Raw genomic sequence first — 27,738 nt, 5'->3', positions numbered from 1 at the left:
CTCAGAAGATGACGATGATTTACCTTCTTAAATTGCTACAGTCCATGCGAGTTGCCAGGATTTTAACCCAGTGACAGTGAAGTAATGGCAATATATCATTCATGAGCTTTTATGGTAATCTCAAATACTCATCCTTTTTGATCTCATGTTTGATTCAGCATTCTCCCATTGCAAATGTGTAAACTTCTGTGTGATGATTAACTAATTATCACAGTGTACAAGATAAGGATCCAGCATTTCAATTGCCATGCCATGTCTTATGTACCTGTATTTTTTTCTCTCCCTCCAGAAGATTACATCTTCAAGCTAATGCTTATGATCTCCTTTCATACAAATGTATAACAACAATGGATAGGGCTGATGTGTTTGAATCTTGCAATTATCAGAGATGCTGTGATTATGATTGTTTGTGTTATGTATGAATTGCGTGGAAATAAATATATTTCTGTACCAAGCTATGTAACTAGCCACACATCTTGGAAATGAACCAGTTTCCATGCTGCCCTTCTCCTTCCCGGTTGTAGAGAACACATGTTTGTGAGGTGGTCTTGAAGAAGTCTTGGACACTAGTTAATTAAATGCAAGACCTTACTACATTATAAGCAAATTAACTTGCATTTATATGTGTACAATTCATGTCTGCACTACATACCAAAATAGTTTGAATGTTGGGTAACTTATTGATGCTCAAATTCAATAGTCAATAACATAGCATGATTAGCAATGACCAGATTTGTTTATTTATGTTAGTTGAATTATACGTATTGGCCATGACAAGAGGGAAATGTCTGCTGCTTGATTGTGAAGCAGCAGCCACAGGAGGCCCTCCACCTAAAGGGTTGGGCATGCAGAAGGAACATAATATTTTAAAGCAGAAAACACTGGGGAAACTCAACAGGTATGGCATCAGCACCCTCTCCACAGATGTTGCCATGACCCACTGAGATTCTCCAATACTTTGTTTTTGTTTCAAATCTCTTAAGGGACTTGGCAGGGTAAATGCTGAGTCAATGGTTTTCCTCATAGGACAGTTTCAGACCAGTGGGTATAATTTCAAAATAAAGGGGTGCCATTTTACGACTGAGGTGAGGAGGAATTTATTCTCTGAGCGTTGGAGCCTTCAAAATGCCTTACCAGAGAAAGCTGTGGGAGCGGAATCCTTCTGTATACTGAGGCTGAGATAAATAGATTCTGATCAATAGGACAATCAAGGATTACAGTGAAAACAAGTGGATGTGAATCAGCCATGATCCTATTAAAAGGTGGAGCAGGCTTAAGGGGCTGAACGGCCTACTTGTCTTCCTATTTGTGATGGTGTTATCTCCAGCAGTTGCACTGTTGTGTTATTTAATATCTAGAAGCAGTGGTACATAGCCCCTCTTTAAGTAGTCATGATTTGGAGGTGCCAGTATTCAAATGGGGTGGATAAAATTAAAAATCACACAACATCAGATTATAGTCCTATATGTTTATCTGGAAGCAATAGCTGTCAAAGCACTGCTCCTTCATCAGATAGTTAGTGGGGCACTCTGAAAGCTTCCAAATAAACCTGGTTGGGCTATAACCTGCTGTTATGTGATTTTTAACCTAAGATGCTGAACTGGCGGTGAATACAACCAAGAAGGACCTGATGTGGACTGGGATGGACGAATTCAGAAGTCACAAGACACCAAGTTACAGTCCAACAGGTTTATTTGAAATCACAAGGACCTGGACTTCAGGTTACTTCCCAGAGACCCTCCAGAGGGAGAACCACCAGAACCACGTGACACTCCGCGGCCCCGCCCCAATAGCTGGCGAGCCATTACGTCACTTCCACCAGCAACAAACATCCGGCGTCATTGCGTCACTGGATCATGTCCACTCATGCAAGCGGCTTACGAGAGAGGGAAAACAAAGTTAATTAGACGGAGGAGGGGTTCAAAGTAGAAGCGTCGCGGCGCGTTTATTTTTTTCAAGTGATTTATTATGTTCCTTCCATCTCAATGCACCGCTCGAGGAAAACTCTGAGCGCAGACCTTCGTGAGCCGAACTGATTTTTGGTCGAACCAGTGCAAGCATTATCATCTGTTCGTTGCCTCCTCTATCTCTCTCGATTTTTTTCGCGTGAGGAGGACTGGGGGCACCTACCGTGGACATTGGTTGGACCAAGTGTGGGCTCCGACAGGTAGGTGTGATGGGGCTCCCCCAAGCGGCACTGGCTGGTAGGCTCAACCAAAGCCGTGACTGCTGCCTGGACCCGATCCTTTAGGGCCGATTGACAGCACACCTCAGCCAATCATCATCCACGCCAGTCAATGGGCGACCAATGGTCGACGCCAAAAGGTGGGGCATTGTTTCTGACCAATAGGTTTGCTTGCAGCGGGTGGCTTGTTGGGGGAATGGGAGAGAGGGTTCAGTGAGGAGCAGTGCAGGGTACCCTTCCAAACTTCTTTCAAGGAGAATACTGCTTGACATCAGCCCTGAATCACATTTGTATGTGCATGTCTTTCTTAAAAACTCACAAAATGCACCCTTCTCTGCAACTATTCAGTTGCAAGCTATGTTTTCTGGTGGCTGAAGTATTAGGAATCTGGAGGCTGATGCTTAACCAGTTTCTGGCCGAGGGCAATTCACCTGTAGGAGCAAGGGTATATGTCCATTGTATGGTCAATAGTACACCACGGTGGGCAAATGTACATTGCTAGCATCAGAGAAAAGAGTAAACAAAACTATGGATTATTTTTTCTCTACCCCCCTCCCTCCCTCCCATAATACTTTTCTAATAATATATTTTTAGTAATTTAGGGTTTTTTTCAGTTTAGATGCAGGTAAAATTCAAAAATGTAAACTCTTCTCTTTACACAGTTGATGGTATGAATTGTATTCATGATCCAAAATGGCATCCAATACACATTGTTGTGAATTGCCATCTTAGTGAGGGTTTTGGAGCACATGAACAGTATGGAAAGCAGAATGCTCAAGATTTTGATCAATGTGCAATATCATTTTGAAGCCAGCAATAGCATTTTTGGAGCTCAAAGCTTGAATGAATTAATCAGGATGACATACCCTAGTGGTGCTATTTAAATTATTATCATTGATTTGTTGGGGCTGGTTGATTTATTTTGGCTATTGGTATGGTTGTGCAAGTTTTTGGTTGTTTCTCTCCAGTTGTAAAGGTCTAGAGGGATTGAGTAAGATGGTACTTTGTTGTGTTGAAACCTTTTCTGCACAAATTTCATGCTCTCAATACGATTGCAATATTTGATCTTTCTCTCGGAATACAGCATGAATAAGTGTGCTTTGCAATTCAACGAAATGTTGAGATCAAAGATGTACGTGTAAGAAAGAGGCCAAATCGTTCTATGTTGTTCAGGAAATGATAAGTCCCTGTTTTAAGGATGGTCTTGCTGCATCTACAAAACAGGGCAAGGACATTCTTTGAATGTGAAGGTGACCGTGGGGATGTGTTTTTGTATGTCTGGATCCTTCATTAAACTAAAGTTATGATATGGAGGTGCCGATGTTGGACTGGGTTGGAAAAAATTACAAATCACACAACGCCAGGTTATTGTCCAGCAAGTTTATTTTAAAGTACAAGCTTTCAGAGCGTGATTCCTTTGTCAGGTAGCTAGTGGGGCAGGATCATCGGACTCAGAATTTATAGTAAAAGATCAAAGTGTCATACAACTGATGTGATGTATTGAACAAACCTGGATTTTAATCTTTAATCACGTGGAATGAGGTTGCAAGTTTTGATTGATTAATGTGTAAATCCCAGAACTTCTCTCAAGTCACAGCCCCGAGATAACTTAATGTTTTATCAGTTTTTTAAAAAAGGTTGACCCCTCAGCTCAGACAATGCATTCAAGGTGTGAGGTTAGAGTCTGTCTGTATCTCAACCTTGAGTCAGACTATTTCTATTACCAAAGTAAGAATTTATAAAATGTCATATGGAATGACTGCTATAGATTGTGTCTTTTTGAACAAAATAAAATGTATCTGCAAATAAAAATGTGCAAATGCAAATTCACCCATAGACTTGTGTGTGTGAGAGAGAGAGAGCAACCATGCAACAATTACCAGACAGGGATGTTCCTTTCCAGCAGGGGAGCACTTATCTTCTGGATGACTGTCTTCCAAGGTAGACTTCGGGATACGGAACAATGCAGATTTGCTGAGCAGAGGCTAATAGTCAAATTAGGTACCCATGAGGATAGTCTCAACCGGGATCTTGGTGACTACAAGTAACTCCACCACACTATACACTCTCTTGCATACACACATGGTATCTAATGCAAAGTGGCACGTTGGATCCACAATTGGCTGTGGTGCAGGAAGCAGACTATGATGGTAGAGGGATATTTCTGTGTCTGAAAGTCTGTTTCTAGTGGGTTCCATAGCTTCAACATTAAGACCCTTGCTGTTTTGTGCTGTACGTGAATGATTTGGACTTAAAGTTTGTGAGAAGATTTGTAGCTCGGGTGCTCGTTGTTGTGGTTCTGTTCGCCGAGCTGGGAATTTGTGTTGCAGACGTTTCGTCTCCTGTCTAGGTGACATCCTCAGTGCTTGGGAGCCTCCTGTTACACGCTTCTGTGATGTTTCCTCCGGCATTTATAGTGGTTTGAATCTGCCGCTTCTGGTTGTCAGTTCCAGCTGTCCGTTGCAGTGGTCGGTATATAGGGTCCAGGTTGATGTGCTTATTGATTTGAACCTGTGGATGAGTGCCATGCCTCTAGGAATTCCATGGCTGTTCTCTGTTTGGCTTGTCCTATAATAGTAGTGTTGTCTCAGTCGAATTCATGTTGCTTGTCATCTGCGTGTGTGGCTACTCAGGATAGCTGGGTCTGGCTGTCAGTTCGGAAATGCTCTTGATGTATGGTAGTGTGGCTAGTCCTTTGGGTTGCAGCATGTCCTCGTTCCGTTGTCTTTCCCTTCGGCATCTGTTGATGAAATTACGCGGGTATCCGTTTTTGGCGAATACATTGTATAGGAGCTGAAAATGTGTTGCTGGAAAAGCGCAGCAGGTCAGGCAGCATCCAAGGAACAGGAGAATCGACGTTTCGGGCATAAGCCCTTCTTCAGGAATCCATTGTATAGGTGGTGTTCTTCCTGTTTTTGCAGTTCTGGTGTACTGCAGTGTGTTGTGGCCCTTTTGAATCGTGTCTTGATGCAATTTCTTGTATGTTTTGGGGTGGTTGCTTGGTCTGTGTGTGTGGCTTTCCTGTATACAGGAAGACAGCTAACGATCCGCTTCCATGAACACCAACTAGCCACGAAACGACACGACCAGCTATCCTTAGTAGCGCCACACACAGATGACAAGCAACATGAATTTGACTGGGACAACACTACTATTATAGGACAAGCCAAACAGAGAACAGCCATGGAATTCCTAGAGGCATGGCACTCATCCACAGTTTCAAATCAATAAGCACATCAACCTGGACCCTATATACCGGCCACTGCAACGGACAGCTGGAACTGACAACCAGAAGCGGCAGATTCAAACCACTATAAATGCCGGAGGAAACATCACAGAAGCGCTTCACAGGAGGCTCCCAAGCACTGAGGATGTCACCTAGACAGGGGATGAAAAGTCTGCAACACAAATTCCCAGCTCGGTGAACAGAACCACAACAACGATTTGGACTTAAGTGTTGGGGTATCATGAATGACCTGAAAATTGATAGCTTCCTCACTAATTTACCACACTATCTGGAAACTGCAGGAGGATATCAATGGTTTGATCAGGTGGTAGAGCAGTGGAAGATTACATTCAAAACAGAAAAGTTTGAGATAAATGCATTTTCTCAGTGCTAATAAAGCAAGGGAATATGCTGTGAATGGTAGGACCCAGGAGCGATTGATAGTCAAAGGGACTTTAGTCTGTAAATGCCCAGATCCCTGAAGGTAGCAGGGCAGGTTGATAAACAGGTTAAGGCAAATGAGATGCTTGCCTTCATGAGCCATGATGTTGAATACAAGAGCCTGGAAACTATGCTGGAACTGTAGAAAACGCTCATTTGGAAACAACCATAGTATATGGCAATTCTGTTCACCACATCATAAGAAGGATGTGAATGCACTATAAAGGGTCCCGAGGAGATTTATCAAGATGCTGATTGCATTGGAGGGCCTAATTTAGGAGGAAGGACTGGATAAGCTTTTCATGGAGCATCAAAGATTGAGAGTGAACCTGATAGAAATCTATAAGTTAGGGGATAGATAAGGTGAATAAGAAAGCACTTTTTTTTCATTAGTAGAGCAGTCAGTAACCATGCATAATTTTAAGATTGGAGATAGAAGGCTAAGAAGTGAGTTAAGCGTTTTTCACTCCGATGGGAGTCTGGAATTCCCTGCCTGAAAGAGTGCTTGAGTCAGAAAGTCTTGTAACATTGAGCAGTATTTAGATATTCACTTGTGTCACTGTGGCTTCCACGACCCATGAGCAAAAAACTGAAAAATGGTATTAGTATAGTCTAATGTTTGGAGGCCAGTGCGATTACAGTGGTTTGAATTTACTCCTTCTGTCCTGTAAATGTCTGTGAACCGATGAGATTGAGTCCCTGCTTAGTCAAGAATCTAAGATTATCAGGGTACTCTGATGTGGGTTTGTTTTTGCCATCAGATCAACAATGATCTTATTAAATTGCAAAACAGAATAGAAGGTACTAAATGATTCTTCATATAGTTATATGCTATTGCCAGTGTCATTTTCAATGAATGCAGTGATGAATGTGTTGTACCAGAGTGTGAAGACAGCAAATTTGGTTGGTTGTAAGATGCATTCATTGTGGTTAAAAGTATCTTTGTGTAATTAATTATTCACTAAACCTTGCCACGTAAATTTTATATAGATTGCTGATGTTACATTTTCATTTACATTTCAAAATCATGGCCACCCATACCAATGCTTCACATTTTCCATTTCACAAACAAGTCAACCCTCTTTGGAGGGCTCAATAGTTGACTTGTCTACCAATGTATACAATAGTTTGTGCATGACCTCCTGGGATGATCAAATATGTGGTTGTGACTATTTCAGTTACAGAATCTCCTTTCCATAATCACTCACTCCCATCAGCATTACTACTTCTGTCTCAATTTACAGTAAATTGGATTGAATCATTGATAGCAACCTGCTCTGGGATGACAGTGATTCTTTAGTTTATAGTTTTCACACCCCTTTTGCTCCCATTTTGGCAAATCCCTTGGTGCTATAACATAAAACATTTTTGCTTTGAAACATAAGCTAACACCTGTCTTACGTAATAATATGGTGGTTATGTGTTTCGCCACTCAATAAAATGTTAGTAAAGACAATTAACAAAAAAAGAGTGTTGAGGACTTTTGTTTGTACAGTGCATTGCCCTGATCTTTAACGCACAGTATGAAAGAATGGTGAATTCTAATTCAATAGATGTTTTCAATGCAGAGGCAAATAAATGTGCTTGAATTCAAAATAAAAAATTCAGAGCATTTTGGGGGCAGACAGGGAAATGGAACTGACTGCAAAATGAAATTGCTGACGGACACAATGGACTAACTGGACTACTGTGCCGGTTTGTTCCTTTTATATGTGACAGCTCCTTGGAAAATAATTTGCTAAAATGCTTCTCCTAATTCACATTTCTGCTGCCTTAGTAGCATTTTTGATGTGTATGCCTTTGTAGGCTGAAGCAAGACTGGAATTTTGCTCCTGCAAGTTTTGTGATTCACTTGTACTTTTTGTGTTTCTGTCTCCTGTGAAGAACTCTGACAGATGTAATGTGTTTGCTGTACTAGAAAGTTGAAAATCACACAACACCAGGTTATAGTCCAACAGGTTTAATTGGAAGCACTCTAGCTTTTGGAGCGCCGCTCCTTCATTAGGTGGTTGTGGAGGCCACAATTGTAAGGCACAGAATTTATAGCAAAAATTTACAGTGTGATGCAACTGAAATTATACATTGGAAAATACCTTGATTGTCTGTCGAGTCTTTCATCTGTTCGATTACCATGATAGTTTCACTTCTTTCATGTGTAAATGACAAAACCTTTTTTAAAAGTTGCATTCTCAGGTTAATTGTAACAATTGCTGTTAGCTAAACAATATGTTGAAGGTGTTAGCCCCCTGTGTTCTCTGTCTATGCCATGATGTTTAGATTGATTCTAATCTAAAAAGTGAGATAAGAGTTTTACATGAATTCATGCAGCTTTTGAGCAAAGTACAATGTAACTCTAAGTACAAATTCACCCCACAAACGTATACGTGTGTGTGTGCGTGGGTCTATCTGTCTGGTTTGGGGGATTGTGAGTATGAGAGTGTGTAGAGTGTCTTAAGTGTGTGTGTGTTGTGTGTGTGTGTCTCTGTGTGAGAGAGAGTGTATAAATGTGAGTGTAGCGTGGTCTAAGTCTCTCTCAGTAATTTCCATAAAGTGCTGTGTTGTGCAACAGGAATAGATTCAGTGTTTGAATTGGCCTCAAAATTGTACTTCACCTTTAGGACAGAGGCTTGAATTCATTACTGATTGATAGGATTAAAGTTTTTGTTGCTGGCTGTAATGATCTGCAGTGACTAGAACTCAGGCAGTATCAAGCCAGTTCATGGTAAAACTGGATTTGATCTGAGATAGATTGTTATTCACTGTGAATGACCACATAGTATTTGGTACACTAAGTAGAAGGTGTCACTCTGACACATTAGGAATCAGATCAGAATAAGCAGAGTTCCACTGTTCAATTGCACTTGACTTTGGTCATGTATTGTCAAAATAAAAAAATTGTGTGTCGTTTTTAGTTCCCCAACACTAACATTCCTTATCATTGTATGTTGAATTGAAGGGAATTGTCGTCTCATGGAGTTAACTTGGAAAGTCCACTTTATTATTGATTGTTTTAATTCCTCAGTAAGGTAGTGGCATTTTCCAAACTGTCAGGACAAAGAGGAAAACCAGCAATTTTATTTTTGCACAAATATGCACAGAGTAAATTAGCCATCGGGGATTTGGAGGTTGGATAAGCAAAGCTGATAGGTTAGATGAAAGTTGAATGTTGCAGTTTAGGTAGTGAATGCATAAGGTGCACAACAGATGGAGAGGATTACAGAGCTTTAATCTGATTAAGGTGTTCAAATAATATTACAAGATACAACACACTCTTTGCTATGAGATTGAATTATTGTATTGTTTATTATTTCTACCGATTTAATATTTTTATAATTTGATTTTGTTAAAGCAATTCATAGTAATGAATGGATTTATACAGCACCTTGTATTAAAGCAGGAAAATATCTCTGTGGTCCTTTGAAGCACAATCAGAAAATCTGACATCAAGCCACTTAAGGAAATATTGCAGCAAGTGACCTAAGGCTTGGTCAAAGAGGTGAGTTTCAGGGATATCTGAAAGGGGTGAAGGATGGAAAGCACAACAAGGTTTACAGAAAGAAATTCAGCTGAGAATTCACAGATAAAGCATGACTGCAAATGATATTGTGATGAAAATTGGAAATCTGTAAGAGACCACAGTTGGATGAATTAGGGAGTTTTGGAGAGTTGTGTGGATTGAGGTCTTTCAGAACTATGGATGGGTTTGAGAATAAAAGGGTTTGAAAATAAAAATTAGAATTTTAAAGTAGAAATATTGTCAGATGAGAGTTAATGTAGTTCAGCAAGCACAATGGCAAAGGAGAATGGATGTGATTGGGATAAGGTCAGCAGACATGTTGAAACATGTACAGGTTGCAAGGTGGGAGGTTAGTTCAAATTGTGTTAAAACAGTTCAGTCTAGAGGTAACAGATATGTGGATTAGGGTCTTTTTGATACAATGGGTATAAGTATTTCCTATCAACATCTCAATTTCTCTACTGTACCCTGCAATATATTCACAGAATGCCAAAATGCAAACAAAGGTTAACTTGGCAATATCGGAATATTTCATCGCTACTTAGACTGTGACTGTCAAAGAAGATTTGTTTTTCTTATTAGTTTGGGCTTGATTGTTTACCTTAGTGAAACTATGCACAGAAAAATGCAGATGTTTAATTGTACCACCAGAGAATTTATTTAATGAAGTAATTGGAATTAATGCATGTAAATTGAAAAAAAAATAAACTGAATTGCTAATTTATAATAAATTGTAGATTATCACCTGTTAAACTTGCATTGATCATGTCACAATTTTTTGTAACTGAATAAACATTATCTCTTTTGAATTGTATTAAGGTCACTGATGATTTGAAGTGTAAGTTTATGATTGAATCTCACTGATCATCCTTATGCTCCTGCTGTATCACTGTAGTTGTTCTATTCAAATCTCAAATGACATCTTGCATAACTATATCCATGATGCATTGCTCCTCTTTATTGTTCTAAACGTTTGACATCATCCTTTTCCTCTATTCTCCATTGAAATGTGACTACTTTGCAATAGCACCCCTTTTGGCTATCCATTTGTAACCAGCCAAATCCTTTGGCTTTTCTTCCAGCTCTTGTGCTGTTCCCTTCAGAAACCCCACCAGGATCGATCCTTGCCCTCTTCCTGTTTCTCATTTACATGTTTCCTCTCAGTGACATTATCCAAAAACATGAGACTGAATCGTAATTCCCAAAAAAAACCGAGAACTGGGTTCAGTTGAAATATTTTTCAAACAAAAAGTACCCTCAAGCTGCTGGCTTCTGGATTTTTCAGAGATGGGTCAAGAAAGGTAACCCACACTCATCCAGGAGATAGCTTGCTCAGATCAATATTCTTGCGAGGCTGGTAGCCCTGATTTTCATACACTGTCTGGGTCTAAATGACTGGTCAGGTTTCACAGACCTCGAGCGGTTAGCAAGTGTGGGAAGTCCAGGATGAGCTTAGTATCAGATTTACGGTAAGCAGTCTCCCTCTCATCTCTTCATCCATCTACATCATTTGCAGTCTGTGGACCTCTCAATCCCTGAAATGCTCCACCCACCTTCCCAAGCTCTCCCAAGTGACAGCAAGCATCTTACTCAACTGAATGTGAGGTGTTTGGTGTTTTTTGGAGAGAAATGCTAACCCGCCCCCAATCCCACACCCTTCAAAGGAATCGGGACTCAGTTTTGTCTTCGAGGGTGGTTCGCCATTAGCTTCTTGAGGGCAAAACGTGCTAGTTTTGCCAGCACTGCCAAAAGCCCATAAATGAATCAGAAGAAAGCCATTTCTCTGACATTCCACTGTCAAGCCACTGTTTTCTAAACTTGCAATCCCCAATATTTCACCAGTACCAAATCCATCCCCACTTGGCCACTATCTCACACTGAGATTTGTGATTTGTGCTTTTCAATGTCCTATTTGATCCTGACCTGACCTTCCTGACCCCATGTTCTCTTAATCACAAAAATGTTTAATTCCACCTCCAAAGTATCACTTGTCTCTACCTCAGCCCAATTGCTATTGAAACTCCCATCATGTTTTGGTCCTTTTGGATTTGACTATTCAGTCATACTTCTGGTGCCTTCCATCTCCCATCCTCATTTCAATATGAACTTAATTAAAATTCAGTTACTTAGATTAATTAGTGCAGGTTAGCATATATCACACCTTTTCTCACTGAGTTATCTTGGCTACCTGTCCATCAAAATCCTGATTTTTAAAATCCTCATTCTCACAGCCTGGTCCCATCTACTTTTTAACCACCTATTGCCCTAATTCCTGTTTATACAGCCCATTTAATGTAATTAACTGTCCCAAAGTGATTCATAAGAGCATCGTAACGCCAAGTCTGACACTAAGTAAATAAGACTTTAGGTCAGTGAAATTTTGTTAAATTCTAAATTTTCACAAGATCCTGGTGTTACTGGAAATGTCAACGTTTATCGCCCATTCCGAATTACCCTTGAAGTTGGCAACAAATCATGTTCTTGAATGACTGACTGTAGATCTTTAAGTGTGTGTGAACTATCTATTGTGGATCTTGACCCAACAACTGTGAAGGAACGACCAGATAATTCCAAGTCAGGGAGGTGTATGGTTTGGAGCGGAACTGGCAGTATTTGAGGAGCAGGAGAATCGACGTTTTGAGCATAAGCTCTTCATCAGGAATGAGGCTGTATTTAACACTACAACTTGCATTTTACAACATTTTCTATAACAGCAACACAAAGCCTCACTGTTGATGAAAGGCTTATGCTCGAAACACCGATTTTCCTGCTACTCGGATGCTGCCTGACTCGCTGTGCTTTTCCAGCACCATGCTCTTCGTCTCTGATCTCCAACATCTGCCGTCATCAGTTTCACCTTGGAGTGGAACTTGTAGTTGATAATAATCCTGTGCATCTGTAACTTTAGTCCTTTTTAGGTGTAATCGTTATGGGTTTGGAAGATGCTGTCAAATGAGCCTTTAAGTTGTTGTAGTGCATCTTGTAGATGGTACAAACTGGGGTCACTATATATTAATGTTGGGATTAATGTTTAGGTGGTGGATGGAATGCTAGATAAGTGGTCTGTTTTTCTCCTGGTGGTATTGAGCTACTTGAATGTTCGACCTGCAGTCAACCAGGCAAATGGAAAGCATTCCAACACACTCCTGACTTAAGCATTATAGGTGAGGGACAAGGCTTGCTCAAAGGAAGGTTTTAAAGGGGTGTCCTAAAGGAAGATTGTGAGATAAAGATATGTAAAGAAGGAATGCCAAAGCTTGGGACCTAGGCGACTTCAATCCATCTATAAGTCAGCCAGGAGGTGATGCTAGCCATTTCTGTACAGAGCATTCAAGTCATGTTAAGATAACGCATGTTTGTACCTTTGTGAATGTTTGCACGCCCTCCCTGAGTTCCTCATTCGACTCTTAGTGCCAGATTTTATTTTAGTTTATTAAATTCAAATTTCATGGTGGCATTTGAACCCAGGTCCCCAGAATATTAACGAAAACAGAAATCACTGGAAAACCTCAGCAGGGTTGACTGCATCTGTGGAGAGAAATCAGAGATAGCTTTTCAGGTCCAGTGACCTTTCTTCAGAAACTCTAGAATGTTACCAGGGTCTCTGGATTAATTAGTAAATTGGATGTGGATTCTGGAATGTAGAATGTCGACGAAGGACCATCTTGTGAATTGATTAAATGAATTATGTGCTCATCTTACTTAGTTTGTACGAAGTGGAATCTAAATTCTGATTCAGCTTTTATTTACTTATGTAAACAGAAGGAAGAACGTATGATTGAGCTTCTTTTGGTGCTTTGTCATTGCAAATTTTCAAAAGTGCTTCCTTGTACAGATGAACTTGTTCTATCTGCATCTCATGATGTGACTTGCCACAGTATATCTTATTCACTTGACAACGTTTTTTTAAAAAAAGAGCCACTTTTATTTTCTGAAATAATTTTGCGTACCAGCATACTGATGAACTAACCTTAAAATAAAAAGCTAACGCATGTTGGAAGAAGACAAGTGGATTATTATCCCTAGTTTATGTTCTCCTTTGCTGCTGTACTGTTGCTTTCTATACTCTGGTTAGGTGTGATCAAAACATACAACCAGGTAGGTTGACTTGTAATGGTTCTGTACACACTTTCCAATGTGACAATGTAGTGTAAACTCAGAGCTGCTGAGGGTCTGGATATTGCCATCTGCATTCTATTAACGCAAGATTCTTGCTCCGTTTCAGTACAATAAATCATACTGAGGGTCAGAAAACAACATCGCAGTAGAAGAAGGCCAAGTTTGATCTCCTAAAGCTGTAGTTTATTTTGTTCAATATTATCTGTGCAGAGTTCACCTCTTCCTACCCGTGCCCTCCACCCCCCCTCAAAAAATACCATGAGAAGCATTTTGTCATGAAAACAACATTTTGCTATCTAAAATGCATTGGTCACATCTGCCAGATTGAGCATTATTTGACTGTGTAAGCCCATATTTTCCCATGCCTGTTAGGTGCAAAGTACTTGTTTCAACAGTAATTAAGAACAGCAAAAAGGAATGTGGTCTTTGTGTTGCTGTTATGGAAAATGTTGTAAAATGCAAGTTGTAGTGTTAAATACCACTAAACATGAAATCACTTTATGATATTATGGACTTCTACATCAGTTTCTTAGGTATCCCAATTTTTATGAACTTTCATACAAAGGTAATAAGTCCAGATAATTAAGTGCTAAATACTGCTATTCTTTTTACTACTAGTGTGTCCCATAATAATTGTTATAAGAAATCAATTTTTTAGGCTTTGACAATTACTGACACTCCAATGTTAACACTAAAGCAGTAGTTGCGAGACCAGCTGGTGGGCAGTTTAGGCACTACTTTAGATTTTTACTTGATATAGTGTGACTTCAGCCCTGAAGCAAAGGCAAATTGTAAAAAAGCAGTTCTCAAAACATTACTTATTTTTCAGTTGTTTTAATGTTGGTACAGATTGAACAGTGCCACCCACGCTGTCTTAACTTTAAACTTCACTGTCCTGAGAGGAGAAGTAGGACATGCACATGTAGGACACAGCTATTGAATAGTTTCCTGCCTAGTTGGAAAGTGACATTGACAATCTGCTGTACTGCTTTAGTGTGAATATAGCCTAACCTGATATTACAGGACGATGAGCATGCATGCACTGAATCCATTAAATCTTGTCTTTCATTTTTCAAAATATAATTGGTAATGTATGTAAAGGTCCCTTTTAACCTATTCCAACTTATTTATCCAGTTTCCCCACACACCATTACATCATCCAAAAATTAAGTGATTCAGTAGTTTGCTCCAGCTAGTATATTCATTAGTTCATTTCAGTTGTGAAACATTCTTTGTGTGATAAGTAGAGTTCTGGCTTTGGTCTTAATTTTATTTAATCCTTTTAATTTTCTTCATAAATTGAGGTAATGTAGGTTGGGAGGAGTTTTGTGTAGAGATTAAACGCTGGTGTGGACCAGTGCTGCCAAATAGCCTTTCTCTGTTTTTTAAGTTCTATGTAATTCAAAAATCTATGCCTGCTAAATATAACTAGACCTATGTGTGTTTTTATGTTTGCACAGAATTATTTTAATCTGGTCAAGTGATGGAAGGGCAATCAAATTCCCAGCACCATACAGCAGTTACACGACATTTACATTCATATTTGAACCAAAATAAACTGTTTGTCAGAATTCTTCTAGCCTTTTGAGAGCCTAGTATTTACCTTGTTTGTTCTTTTCAAACAAACATAGAGCATGTTGGAGAAATTCAGCAGGTCTGGCAGTACCTATGGAAAGAGGAACAGTTAACATTTTGAGTCTGGTATGACTGTTCTTCAGAACTTAAAAGTTCTGAATCAAAGAGGTGCTATACATCATCATAGAGGATACAAGTTACAATCCAGAAATAACTGTAGATTAGAGGATGGAATGGAGAAATTTAGCAATGCAATCACCCCAGGGTAGTGGCACTAAGCAAATTGTTGAAGCTGCGGGCTGGCAAGTTGCAGGGTTCTGATGAACCTCACCCTGGTGCCATAAAAGAAATGGCTCATTGTAACAGATGCATTGGTTTTAATCTTTGAAAACTCCCTACGTTTTGGGAAAGCTTTTTTATTAGTTTGAAGAATAGCAAATGCAAGTGCTTTATTCAAAAGGAACACGTCTGAAAGCAGGAAACTACACGCAAGTTTGCTTAACATCATCTAAAGAAGATATTAAAAGCTGTTATAGCTGGGTACTTAGAAAAATTCATTGTAATCAAACAGCATTCTCATGGTTTTATTAAAGGGAAATCATTTAACCAATTTATTGGAGTTCTTTGGGAAAGTAAGCCGTGGATAAAGGCAAACCTATGGACCAACTGTACATGGATTTCCAGAAAGATTTGATAAGATGCCATCTTGAAGATTATTGCAGAAAATAAAATCTCAAGATAAAGGGTAGCATATTGTATGGAGAGAAGATTGGCTGGCTGACAAGAAACAGACTGGATATCAATGGGTTGTTTTCTGATTGGCAATATATATGACAAGTAGTGTGCCACAGGGATCAGTGCTGGGGCCTCAACTTCTTACAATTCATGTAAGTAAGATGGATGAAAGCAATGAAGATACTGTTGCTAACTTTGATGACATAAAGTTAAGTAGGAAAGTAAGTTGTAAAGAGATTACAAAGCCAATGAGATTGATAAGTTTACAGTTAAGTGAGTAGGTAAAGATCTGGCCACATCTGGAAAATGCGATATGGTCTATTTAGCAGGAAGATTTAAAAAAAATATTATCGCAAGTGGAGTATGAGATTGCAAAACTGGATGTCCTAGTGCATGAATCATCGTATTGGTTGGCAGGTGCAACATGTAATTAGGAAAGCTAATAGAATGATATTGCTTATTGTATGAGGAGTTAAATACAAAATGAAGGTGACTATACTTAAATTATGTGGGACATTGGTGAGACCACATCTGGAATACTGTGCCCAGTATTGGTTTCCTAATTTACAGAAGGAAGTAACTGCATAGAAAGCAGTTCAGAGAAGGTTTACTAAACTAATAGAAACAATGAACCTTACGAGGAAAATATCAGACAGACTAGTCTTGTACTCGCTGGACTTAAATAGAAATTATTTGATTGAAAGACAAGATCTTTCAGAGCCTTAACACACTCGATGTGGAAAGAATGTTTCCTCTTGTGTGAGAATTTAGAACTAGGAGTCACTATTTCAAAATAATTGCCCATTTAATTAAGCTGAGGAGAATTTTATTTTCTTTCCAAGTCATGAATCTTTGGCACACTTTTCCTCAAAAGCCAATGGAACAAGTGTTCTTCAATATTTCTAACCAACAGTAAAGAGATTGAAATTTCTTTCACCTCTTTCCTCATCAAAGTGTGTGGAATAATCTGATCCACTGTGATCTTATTGAATGGTGGAGTAGATTCAGGGACCAAGTGCCTACTCCTGATTCTAATTCATTTGTTTGTATGCTGTTTTAAAAAATTCTCATTTTGAGAGTTTTTGTAGGTGGTTTCACCACATTCCATTGCTTGGCCCAATACATGTGTTACATTATGATTCACACATGTATTGGGACATAATTTTACACCACATTTGCATATATTAAAATAATACTTTTTGAGAGTTTTTGTAGGTGGGTGCTCAGTGGCGTACATGATAGCAACACTTGAGATGCATATGTCAAAAAGTGCTGCATTGGCTTTGAGACTGGCAATAGAATCCAGGCAGGATCTTGGATCCGTTATTTGGACACTTGGGACAGTGTGACCAACTAATCTGAATTTTCCAGGATTGTTCCATAATGAGATACAGTTAGTAAGTTTGCAGATGACACCAAAATTGGAGGTGTAGTGGGCAGTGAAGAGGGTTACCTCCGATGACAACAGGATCTTGACCAGATGAGCCAATGGACCAGGAAGTGGCAGGTGGAGTTTAATTCAGATAAATGTGAGGTGCTGCATTTTGGGAAAGCAAATCTTAGCGGGACTTATACACTGAATGGTAAGGTCCTAGGGATATTGCTGAACAGAGAGATCTTGGAGTGCAGGTTCATAGCTCCTTGAAAGTGGAGTCGCAGGTAGATAGGATAGTGAAGAAGGCGTTTGGTATGCTTTCTTTTATTGGTCAGATTATTGAGTACAGGACATTGGTTAGGCCACTTTTGGAACATTGTATGAGATTCTGGTCTCCTTCCTATTGGAAAGATGTTGTGAATCTTGAAAGGGTTCAGAAAAGATTTACAAGGATGTTGCCAGGGTTGGAGGATTTGAGCTACAGGGAGAGGCTGAATAGGCTGAGGCTTTTTTCCCTGGAGCGTCAGAGGCTGAGGGGTGACCTTAGAGGTTTACAAAATTATGAGGGGCATGGATAGGATAAATAGGCACTCCCCTGGGGTGGGGGAGTCCAGAGCTAGAGGGCATAGGTTTAGGGTGAGAGGGTAAAGAGACCTAAGGGGCAATGTTTTCACACAGAGGGTGGTCCATGTATGGAATGAGCTGCCAGAGGAAGTGGTGGAGGTGGTACAATTGCAACATTTAAAAGGCATTTGGATGGGTATATGAATAGAAGGGTTAGGAAGGATATGGGCCGGGTGCTGGCAGGTGGGACTAGATTGGGTTGGGATATCTGGTTGGCATGGACGGATTGGGCGGAAGGGTCTGTTTCCGTGCTGTACATCTCTCTGATTCTATTTGAGGCCTGTATTCTGGGTTCAGTTTTGCCAGTGGAATTCCCACCCTCACCCCCAACTCTAACAGCTCCTGCATAACCCCCTACTTGCTCTGACAGGCACAGCTATTTCCACCACCACCCCTCAAACAAAAAAGAAAATTCCCACTTTTCCAATTCTAACAGGAAAACACCTCTCTCCACTGGTCAGATCTCCCTTAAATTGATTACCCAAGAGTTGGTCTCTCTTGGGATAGAGATTTGTCTGGGCCATTCTTTGGCTGTGGAGAGACCTCTGCAACTCGTTTCGATAGGCATTAGTTAATCTGCAAGCCAGAATAAATTGCCATCCCCTCTAAACCTTTCACTTCTCCAGTTCATTAAAAGCTACCTTGGAATCGGTGACCAAAAGTGTAGTTACCCATCCTGCTTGCTCAGTGATCTCCTTTATTTATTGGGTCTACTTTTAAAGGTTCTGTGTTAATGTAAATTATTTTTGATATTTGGTATGGATTATGAAATAAAACACTTGGATAACACAATAGATACATTGTGTGACAGCAGCCTTTTGGGAATATTTCATGTGAACTAATACAAATTGCTGAACTTCCTTGGTCATTAGTCTCTGTATAGGTGGTCTTGCACATTAGCTTCACTATAAAGTAAACTTGGGTGGTACCATTTTATTCCACAGGTATATTTGTGTCCGTTGTTTTTTGTATTTGAGTTGAATTATAGGAGCATTTCTAATGCTAATGAAATTAAATCCTACCTGCCTCCTACAAACTCTTCCTGCTGCAATTTTTGCCTTAAGTAATGATTTCTTTTGTAGGACTTTTGAAGCCAGGATTTCGGCTTCAGTTTCAATGAGGCCTTGAGGCTCTGAGACTGTTGCAGCCTATTAGTCCTATTTGTACTTTGAACTTGGTATTCAGCAAGGCCTGACATTCTCTAATTGGCTTCCTAGGCAGAACTTCACAATGATGATGAAGTGCTATGTGGAAATTCTTAGCAGATGGGGAGAGGTATACAAAGTTTTGAACTAACCTCAGCAGTAAGTTTGCAAACTTAATTGAAACTAACTACTTATGACATCACAATTAACTTATGGATTTTTATTGATTTTGCAATGGGTAAACTATTGCAATTTTTAGTTTTCCAACAATTTCTATTTAATACTAACAATCGCTTCTTCAGAATCTATTTCTGTGCAATTTCAGCTATTAAATGAACTTGTATGCCAGAAACTTAAGTTTTCAAGTAGCTGTTTCGCACTGTCCATGTAAGTAAGCCCTGATTACCATAGAGGGAACATTTGCAGCTTTGTCCCCAGATCACTGTCATGTTAATTGCTCTTGGTAAAAATTACAGACAAATCTCACCATTTTGTATATGTTTGAAATGACTTAATTTCTCTGCCCCCACCAGCAACCTCCACATCAAAGTATTAAATACAAATGCACAACCGTTCTGTTTAATTTCTTGTAAAAAGAGGTTTTCTCTTTAAAAGTTCACCTAATTATACAAGTTTCCTCTAGGATTGCATGGTGCTGTGATGTTTTGTAAGAGGCAGGCCTACTTTTGTAATTTAAGAAACAACAAGTTTCTGATGTCACTGTTAAATTAGGAAAAGATCCCAGTAGAAGGTGGGAAAATCTCATCAAATTAGATTTCACATTTAGCTTTAAAATCCAAACTCGCCCCCTGATTAAAGTGTCTTAGTCTCTTGTAAATTCCAAGGTCTAACAGAGATCATCTAAGCCAACAGTTCATTACAATACTGAGTACTGTGCTGTTGGAAATGCCATCTTTCAGCTGAGCTGTTACATCAAGCCTCCAGCCCCCACAAGTGGCTATAAATGATCCCGTGCCAGTACTTTATAGAGCTGAGGAGTTCTTACTGTTTTTTGGTCAATATTCATCTCTCATACAATATTATTTGGTTATTAGAAATAATATTCCACCCATCTTTCTGTATCTCTTTGAATCCATTTATCTTACCCCTCTACGTTAGTCAGGTTATTCATATCCAAATTTTCTGACTTGCATCTTCTTCAGTTTCATTCTTAACCTTTTGCAGATTTTCACTATTAGCTTTGATCTTCTGCCTTTTGAAAAATGAAGAGAACTATAAGTCTTTTATTCCACAATTTGAGCTGGACAAGAGTATTGACTGAAGAGCTTATGGCACATTGCCTGGACACACAAAGCATAGATGAAAAACTCCAATATTAAGAAGATGAGGGATAAAGCCTTTTAATGCAATTGGCTACACTGTAAAATGGAAACAGGGGTTCCAGATATCTGAAGCACAAATTGCTTTTCTGATATAATTGTTTCTCAAGTTTGATTTCTGATATTTGATACCATGAACTAAAGGTAGACATTAAATATTCCAAATATTAATTTGCATTAACTAAAAATTATAATGGATAAAAGCTGAAAATCTGCTGATCTGTGGGATATTATGTAATGTTATACCTGTGATCAATCTGATCTATTAGGTAGTATCAATGTTTCAATATTGTAACTTATCATAAAGGTTAGAAATCCTGAATCTCTTCATTTATATATACTCATGTAAAAGTCAAATTTTTAGACTATTTTAAAGGGTCGATTAATACACGGGCACTAGTTTTGAGGGGCTGAAATTAATGCTGCTGTTTGAAATACTGTATTATTAGCAAAAATCGATTTGATTGCTCAACTAATCCCAGGTAAAGAAGAAAAACAATGACGTTAAAGGTAATTACCAGATAAAAGCAAGAGAAACAAGAATGAATTGCAGTAGATAAATTTTATTTATACATACCGGTACGAAAATTTAATATGTCAAAGAATCATTGAAATCCTGCAAAATCATGCTATTCAATATCGTCATGGCCTGGTGTAATGGCACACTTAAAATGAAACATTTATTAAATTCCAAACGTGTAACCGTCTTGAACTCTCCCGCCAAACTCTTCTGTTTCCCTTCCATTTACTCTTGTATGTTATGATCCTCAGTAGCATTAACAAATTTGTCAAAGAATTCAAGGTTTACGTAGCTACTATATCTCTTTTTTTTCAGGTATAATGGCACAATTAAAATGATTAACTTTTAACTTTTGGACGTATAGTGAACAAAGTGTGATAAGTACCCATAGATTTAGTACCAGTCTAAATGTACGAATGACTCAATCAATCAAAACATGCTGTAGTAAACCAAGTGGGCTTACCAGTAAGTAGAGTTATGAATGAATGAACAGAGATGCAGTATAGTAAACAAAGAGCAATGAGTAGAGTTACGGGTATGAATGAATAAATGTGATTTTGTTTAAGTGGGTTAATGGGAAGAGGTTTATAATGCATTATAGTAGGGTTGACTTTGACACGAAATATATGGAAAATACAAGATTTTGTGACCAAAAATAAGGGGTCGACTTTTACATGAGATCGATCTTTTACATGTACGGTACTCCTACTGCAATTCTTGTACTCTGAAACATATTTCCTGCAGTGTTGGCACACATTTAATGAATTCCTTAAACACAGCAGAATGCAAAGTTGAATTTGAGCACATTATGCCATCACTCTATTGTTCACCCCACAATTTATTTGTATGCATGTATATAACACAATACACTGAGCAAGAGGCATCGGCTGAGCTAGCAGAACGATTCCACAGAGGAACTGCAAAACAATCAACAACAATTTTAATTAATCTGAAAGGTTTAAAGCCAACATAAGGTCAGAACATTTTGAAGAAATGAGGCACAGGAGCTTTACATTGTTGAAGGATTTGTGCCCTTTCCAGATGTGCTGGTTAATACAATTTTCTTGCCTCGTGGAACAAAATTGCCTGTGTATTAGCTGTAGTTCATACTTTTGATTCATGAAGAGGTAGCAATGAATTAATTAACTTGTGCTGCATTTTTATTTGATTGTAATTCAAGACAATTTTCCTTCTACTATTTGAGATTCTATTCCAACACAAAGAAAAATTGAGGTCACAGTTGTCAGCAAGTGAATTTTAATGCCTAGAAAATTGAACCATTGCAGCAGAACTAATGTCTGAGGTGTTTTATTTCCGAGTTCCCATTCAGGTCCCACTGTCCAACTTCCCACTTTTTTTTGAAAATGGATAATCAGTTCAATTTGAGCCCCAATAGATCTATTACATGTTGGACATGCATACTGTTTGGTGTAGAAGAGGTGTTAGTAGCTCTGGACAGGTGAAGGTCACATTTCCAGCTTGTTATTGTGAATCTGATTTATTCAATCGCTTCAAATACTCTGGAGAGGTTTCAGACGGACTCTCTGCATCATTTGGGAAAACAGGCATACCAACATCCACATCCTTAGAAGAGCCAGTAGCACCAACATGAAGACCATGACCATCCAAAACCAACTGTACCGGGCCACCTGTGTGCTTAGGATGTCTGGGTTCCAACTGCCTAAGCAAATCTTCTTCGCTTAATTCACAAGGCACTCAAATGACAGGAGGACCAAGGCTTATCTAAAACGAAGAAATTGACTTGAAGGAATTTCCTATGAAGAGATGCAATCCTTCAGGAATCCCCATTGGCAAGAGGATGTACAGAAAAGAATTTGAGAGAGGAATATCAGCAACCTTGAGTCAAAGGACTGGTTCCACCTCCCAAAAACACCTGTCAAAAACAGCTGCAGGATCTGGCTCATCAACCACGCAAGGACCCAGAAAACCCATGGCCAGTGACCAGGCATTTCATAGGTGGGCAGTCATACTTGTTAGCAAGGGATTGCCAGTGAATCTATTCAGAGGACATGGTGCCTTTTTGATGAGACTCTATCATATAGAGCAGTCCTGTGTGAGTTCTCTCCTGCCTCATGAGCATTATTGAAACTCTTCAGTAAAATCTCTAATTGAGGAGAAATAGTCATGTGTTTACTAAAAAACATTTGTTTCACTCGAGAAGCAATGTCATGCTCAGAAAATTAGTCAGTATAAAATATTTTATGAAAAACATAACGTATGTTTTAAATATAAGGCAGTACTATCAGAAAACAATACTTTTCTGCTGACATCACTTCAAATTTGAAATTCTGCAAGGACCTTCCCATGGTCAGAGTATTGAGGACAGGAATTGGGAGGGCATGTTGCAGCTGTACCGGACATTGGTTAGGCTGCTGTTGGAATATTGCATGCAATTCTGGTCTCCTTCCTAACAGAAAGATGTTGTGAAACTTGAAAGGGAGCACTAAAACTGTGCTGAAATATCATTGGAACTCAGCTAAACCATTCTTGTTGTTGACCGTTACAATTTGAGTAAAACAGTATTTTCCTATTAAGTCTGGGTGTTGTCTTGACTGTATCCTTCAGTCATTTTTTTTGAAAAAAATCTGTGTTGTAGTGCTTAGGCTTAGTGGTGATACAGCAGGATTTCCCTCCTGTTACCTTGCTATCCTGTTGAATCCTCAATTGCCATTTTTGACTACATTCACAAATCAATGTGGTAACATTCTTATCCCTAGATCATTTACATTAATATTATCCTGCATATTTTCTAATAACCTATCAGGGTTGTTAGGTGAGCCATTTACTTTAGAACAACACCAAAGAAAACAAACCATGGTTTGCTTACAGAATGAGTCTGGAGTCTTCTCACAGAGCCTGTATAAAATCTGCAGATAGAAAGAGATGAAATTATGGTGTGTATAATAGAATTATGGGTTGAATCTTAACCCAAAATAGGATAAGTGAAGAGTTTCTCTCCGTGAGGCTTAGTGAGGTTTCTCGCTCAGTTATTCCAAACACTCCTCATGTTAACCATTTAACCACACCCTGATTGTCCTCTTTTCCTACTCATAGGTGGAAGTCCTGTCCAGGATTCCTGACACTGTATTTAAAAGGTCATTGTGCACCTGGTCAAGCATTTTTAGTCTCAGCTGCCCTGTTCAATTTATTTGGCTCAGATATGGTAGGTAAGGGAAATTGGACAGATGCAGAGGAGTGACATCCTCTTACTCAAGGACTGGCAGAGGAGTTTAGTGACACCAGTCCCTGCCAGGCTGGTTCAAATCCATAAAGCATGGATTCTGCCCCTATATTTCTTAACAGTTTTATTCTAATTAGGTCTTGCTGTCCTTCAGCTCACTCTGTTATTGTTGACTCTATTACAGCCATCAAGTGTCTTGTCCTATTGCATATTCTTGAGGAAGCTAGGCAATGAGTGTCAATGAGGCAAAAGTGAGGACTGCAGATGCTGGAAACCAGAGTTTGGATTAGAGTGGTGCTGGAAAAGCACAGCAGTTCAGGCAGCATCCGAGGAGCAGGAAAATCGACGTTTCAGGCAAAAGCCCTTCATCAGGAATGGAGGCAGGGAGCCTCCAGGGTGGAGAAATAGGGCGGGGAGAAGGTAGCAAAGAGTACAATAGGTGAATGGGAGTGGGGATGTTAATTGCCATGCTGTTGGGCTTTACCTGCAAGACTGAATGTGGCCAGCACTCTGGCTTGAGATTGGGCATTACCTTTTGACTGACTGTAGTGGCACCCTCTAACGGAATGTTGTCCCTCTTAATGGACGAAGAATTTCTCCCCTTAGACTTCCAAACATGGTTGTTTACTTAAGCACATGTAGTAGTTAGTAGTTTGCCACGCAGACTGTTGGCATATGCTGTCATGAGCTGCTGATGTAGCACAGTGCCGTACACCAACAGTGTTCACCCTCTTTACTGATCAGTGCTGGCAACCATGACGAGCAGTCTAGATTAGAGTAGTGCTGGAAAAGCACAGCAGGTCAGGCAGCATCCGAGAATCTCACTTTTGCCTAGTTGATTTTAACCTTACTGCGAATCCTCTTGCAAGGATGCCTACCTTGAAGAAGTTCTCCTTCTCTCTCCACAAGAATCTCATTGAGTGTCTCTCACTGCACCCCCCAGGTCATCTCCCCTGCCTCTCTCTCTCTCTCTCTCTCTCTCTCACTGAAACCCCCCAGGTCATCTCCTCTGCCCTGAAGCTTTTCAACCATGTACTGAAACAGACCCACTACCACGGCCACATCTGCTTCCTCAGTGCTTGCCTCTGCAGCCAACTGATCCCACATGGACTCCGGACGACATTCAAACCAGCACAGTTTGGACCCGAACATCCTCGGATGCTGCCTGACCTGCGGTGCTTTTCCAGTACCACTCTAAGCTAGACTCTGGTTTCTAGCATCGGCAGTCCTCACTTTTACCAACCATGACAAGCAACCTAGTTTTCTGTGTGTAAAACAGCAAGGGAAGGTTGAGGTGTGACATGTGTTTCAAGTAATTGCAAACTGCAGGAAAACTAAGGACACAAGCTGACAGCTCAGCGATGCTTTTGTTCTCTCAAAGACAGGAGAAAGCATGCCTGTCAGCAGCAGTAAGGTGCCATTGAGCTCCAAAAGGCAGTTTTGAAGTGCTGATTATATTAGAAGTTTGTCCAAGATGTGCCACGATGGTGTGGTGAGACTGGTATTTTGATACTGACTTTGGTGTTTGGAGGTTGCAGATGGTCACTCCCCATGGAATATGCTGTGTGATGTGAGGGAATGAAGTGCCAGATGGAGGCCATGAGAAGGTACTAGTAAATCACAACTGCTAGGTAGCTCCTCTGGTGACTTGGCAGTTGTCACTGCCCAGTTTCTCACCAGTACCTGGGAGGAGCAACCTGTATACAAATAAGGCAAGATTGCATTGTTTACCAATGTTGATACATGCAAAATGGCCTTTAAGCTTATTAGCAAGATTCTCATCGAGCCTTTGAAATCTTAAAGGAAAATTTGGACATTTTTATTTTCTGTTGAAAATATCATTCTTCTTTACTCTATATCCTATCTTTCTTGCCATTGCACACTGTTGAGATGCTAGGAAAACCCAATCCATGGAACCTTTTACATTTGTAGTCCCCACTTAAATATCCAGTAATATCAGGGTTAGGTACAGTTAAAATAAACAAAAAGCAAAGCTTACTCTTTTTTTTTCAGTCCCAGTCTGAGAATAATCATCCCACTACTACTATTTCCTACACCCATGTCATTTTTTTTAGAAGTATATAAATACTATTTTGTTTCTCTTTGGTTTGTCCCCTCACTCTCTGTGCTAGAACAAAACATGGTTTTGTGCAATCCAGAGTTGTTATATTTGCTTGAAGTTGGCTCAATGGGTATGTGCACCACTTTCATGTGTGAGAGGTTGTGACCTGTAATCTTAGTGTCATTTCTAGTTCTGCGGTTGCAATGTTACCCCAGGCAGAAAGTTAAGATTTGGACCCTACTCCAAATAGCTAAGCACAAAATCCAGTGCTACACTGTTATAATGTGTAGCATTCAAGATGTTCAATAGAGGACCCCACTCACGCTCACCCTTGCCCTTTTCCATGAACCTGTTTCAGCAAGAGGCAGTGGAGTTGTCCCTTGTGCTCTGGTCAGTATTATCCCTTGTGCTCTGTATGTATCCCTCAACAAACTTCCACAAAACAGATGATTTAGTCAAAATTGCAATGCTGGTTTGCATCTTGTGTACAAATTGGCTGCTGCAAATCCTGCTTAACTATAGAATTGCTATATTGAATTTGCTGTAAAGCACTTTGCAACATCCTGTCACTGAAAGGCACTGTACAAATGCATCATTCATTTTGATGCATTTTCCTTCATTTTCCTGTTCCAGTGCTTGAAAGACCTCCTCATTAAGTGGCAGTTGTGATACTGAGCATGAATATAAATTCCAGCATGACAGTTTATAGTTGAGTTCACTAACTCCGCTAACACCAGGAAAATGCCATTAAAAGCTTACTAGCTTGTCATATAAACTCAACTCTGTTTCTTTCCAGCATGGGGGCCTGCTATTCCTTTATGCTTTTGCCCACACATGCCTTTAGCTTCAAAATATGATATTGACTTTTCTGAAACTAGTAAAACATTCTGTTGAAAAAGAAAATTCAAGGAAGCTGCTAATATCAGCTCTCACAGCTAGGCAATGTCAAGAAATGTAGCTTTTGCAGAATTGTTCACAAGAACCAATTTAGAAGAAGAATGGTCACATGGACAAGATATTAGGGCACTGCCCCCATATGAGTAATATCCCAAAAATTAAAGGGTGTCACGGGGCTGAGTTGAGTATGGTTGCCATTACGAAAGAGATAGTGCTAGAAAAGTTAAAAAGTCTTAAAATTGATAAATCTCCTGGCCCCAATGGGATACACCCTAGAGTTCTGAGAGAGGTGGCTGAGGAAATTGGTTGAGATCTTTCAAGAGTCACTGGAGTCAGGAAAGGTCCCGGATGATTGGAAGATGGCTGTTGTAACCCCCTTGTTCAAGAAAGGATCAAGGCAAAAGATGGAAAATTATAGGCCAATCAGCTTAACCTCGGTTGTTGGTAAAATTCTAGAATCCATCATTAAGGATGAGGTTTCTAAATTCTTGGAAGAGCAGAGTCTGATTAGAACAAGTCAACATGGATTTAGTAAAGGGAGGTCATGCCTGACAAACCTGTTGGAATTTTTTGAAGAGGTAACAAGTAGGTTAGACCAGGGAAACCCAGTGGATGTGGTCTATCTAGACTTTCAAAAGGCCTTTGATAAGGTGCCACACGGGAGGCTGCTGAGCAAGGTGAGGGCCCATGGTGTTCGAGGTGAGCTGCTGGGATGGATTGAGGATTGGCTGTCTAACAGAAGGCAGAGAGTTGGGATAAAAGGTTCTTCTTCAGA

General features: G+C 39.6%; 1 protein-coding gene across 3 annotated transcripts in view; it reads left to right on the top strand.

Moving 5' to 3' along the window:
- Positions 1 to 1,737: 1,737 nt before the first annotated feature.
- Positions 1,738 to 27,738, top strand: part of fbxo8 (F-box protein 8) — a 58,664-nt gene continuing 32,663 nt past the window's right edge. Inside the window, exon 1 of one of the 3 annotated variants that reach the window (XM_043704544.1) lies at positions 1,738 to 2,167. The gene's annotated coding sequence lies outside the window, so the exon portion shown is untranslated. Of the gene's footprint in view, positions 2,326 to 2,407; positions 2,476 to 27,738 lie in introns of those variants that run through there. The other 2 variants (XM_043704535.1, XM_043704555.1) reach the window with 2 other exon arrangements.

This window comes from Chiloscyllium plagiosum, chromosome 2 (assembly GCF_004010195.1).
Source record: "Chiloscyllium plagiosum isolate BGI_BamShark_2017 chromosome 2, ASM401019v2, whole genome shotgun sequence".
In the NCBI taxonomy this organism is placed as follows: domain Eukaryota; kingdom Metazoa; phylum Chordata; class Chondrichthyes; order Orectolobiformes; family Hemiscylliidae; genus Chiloscyllium; species Chiloscyllium plagiosum.
The sequence above is the reverse complement of the archived record's forward strand: the minus strand, read 5'-3'. Positions and strand labels throughout refer to the sequence as shown.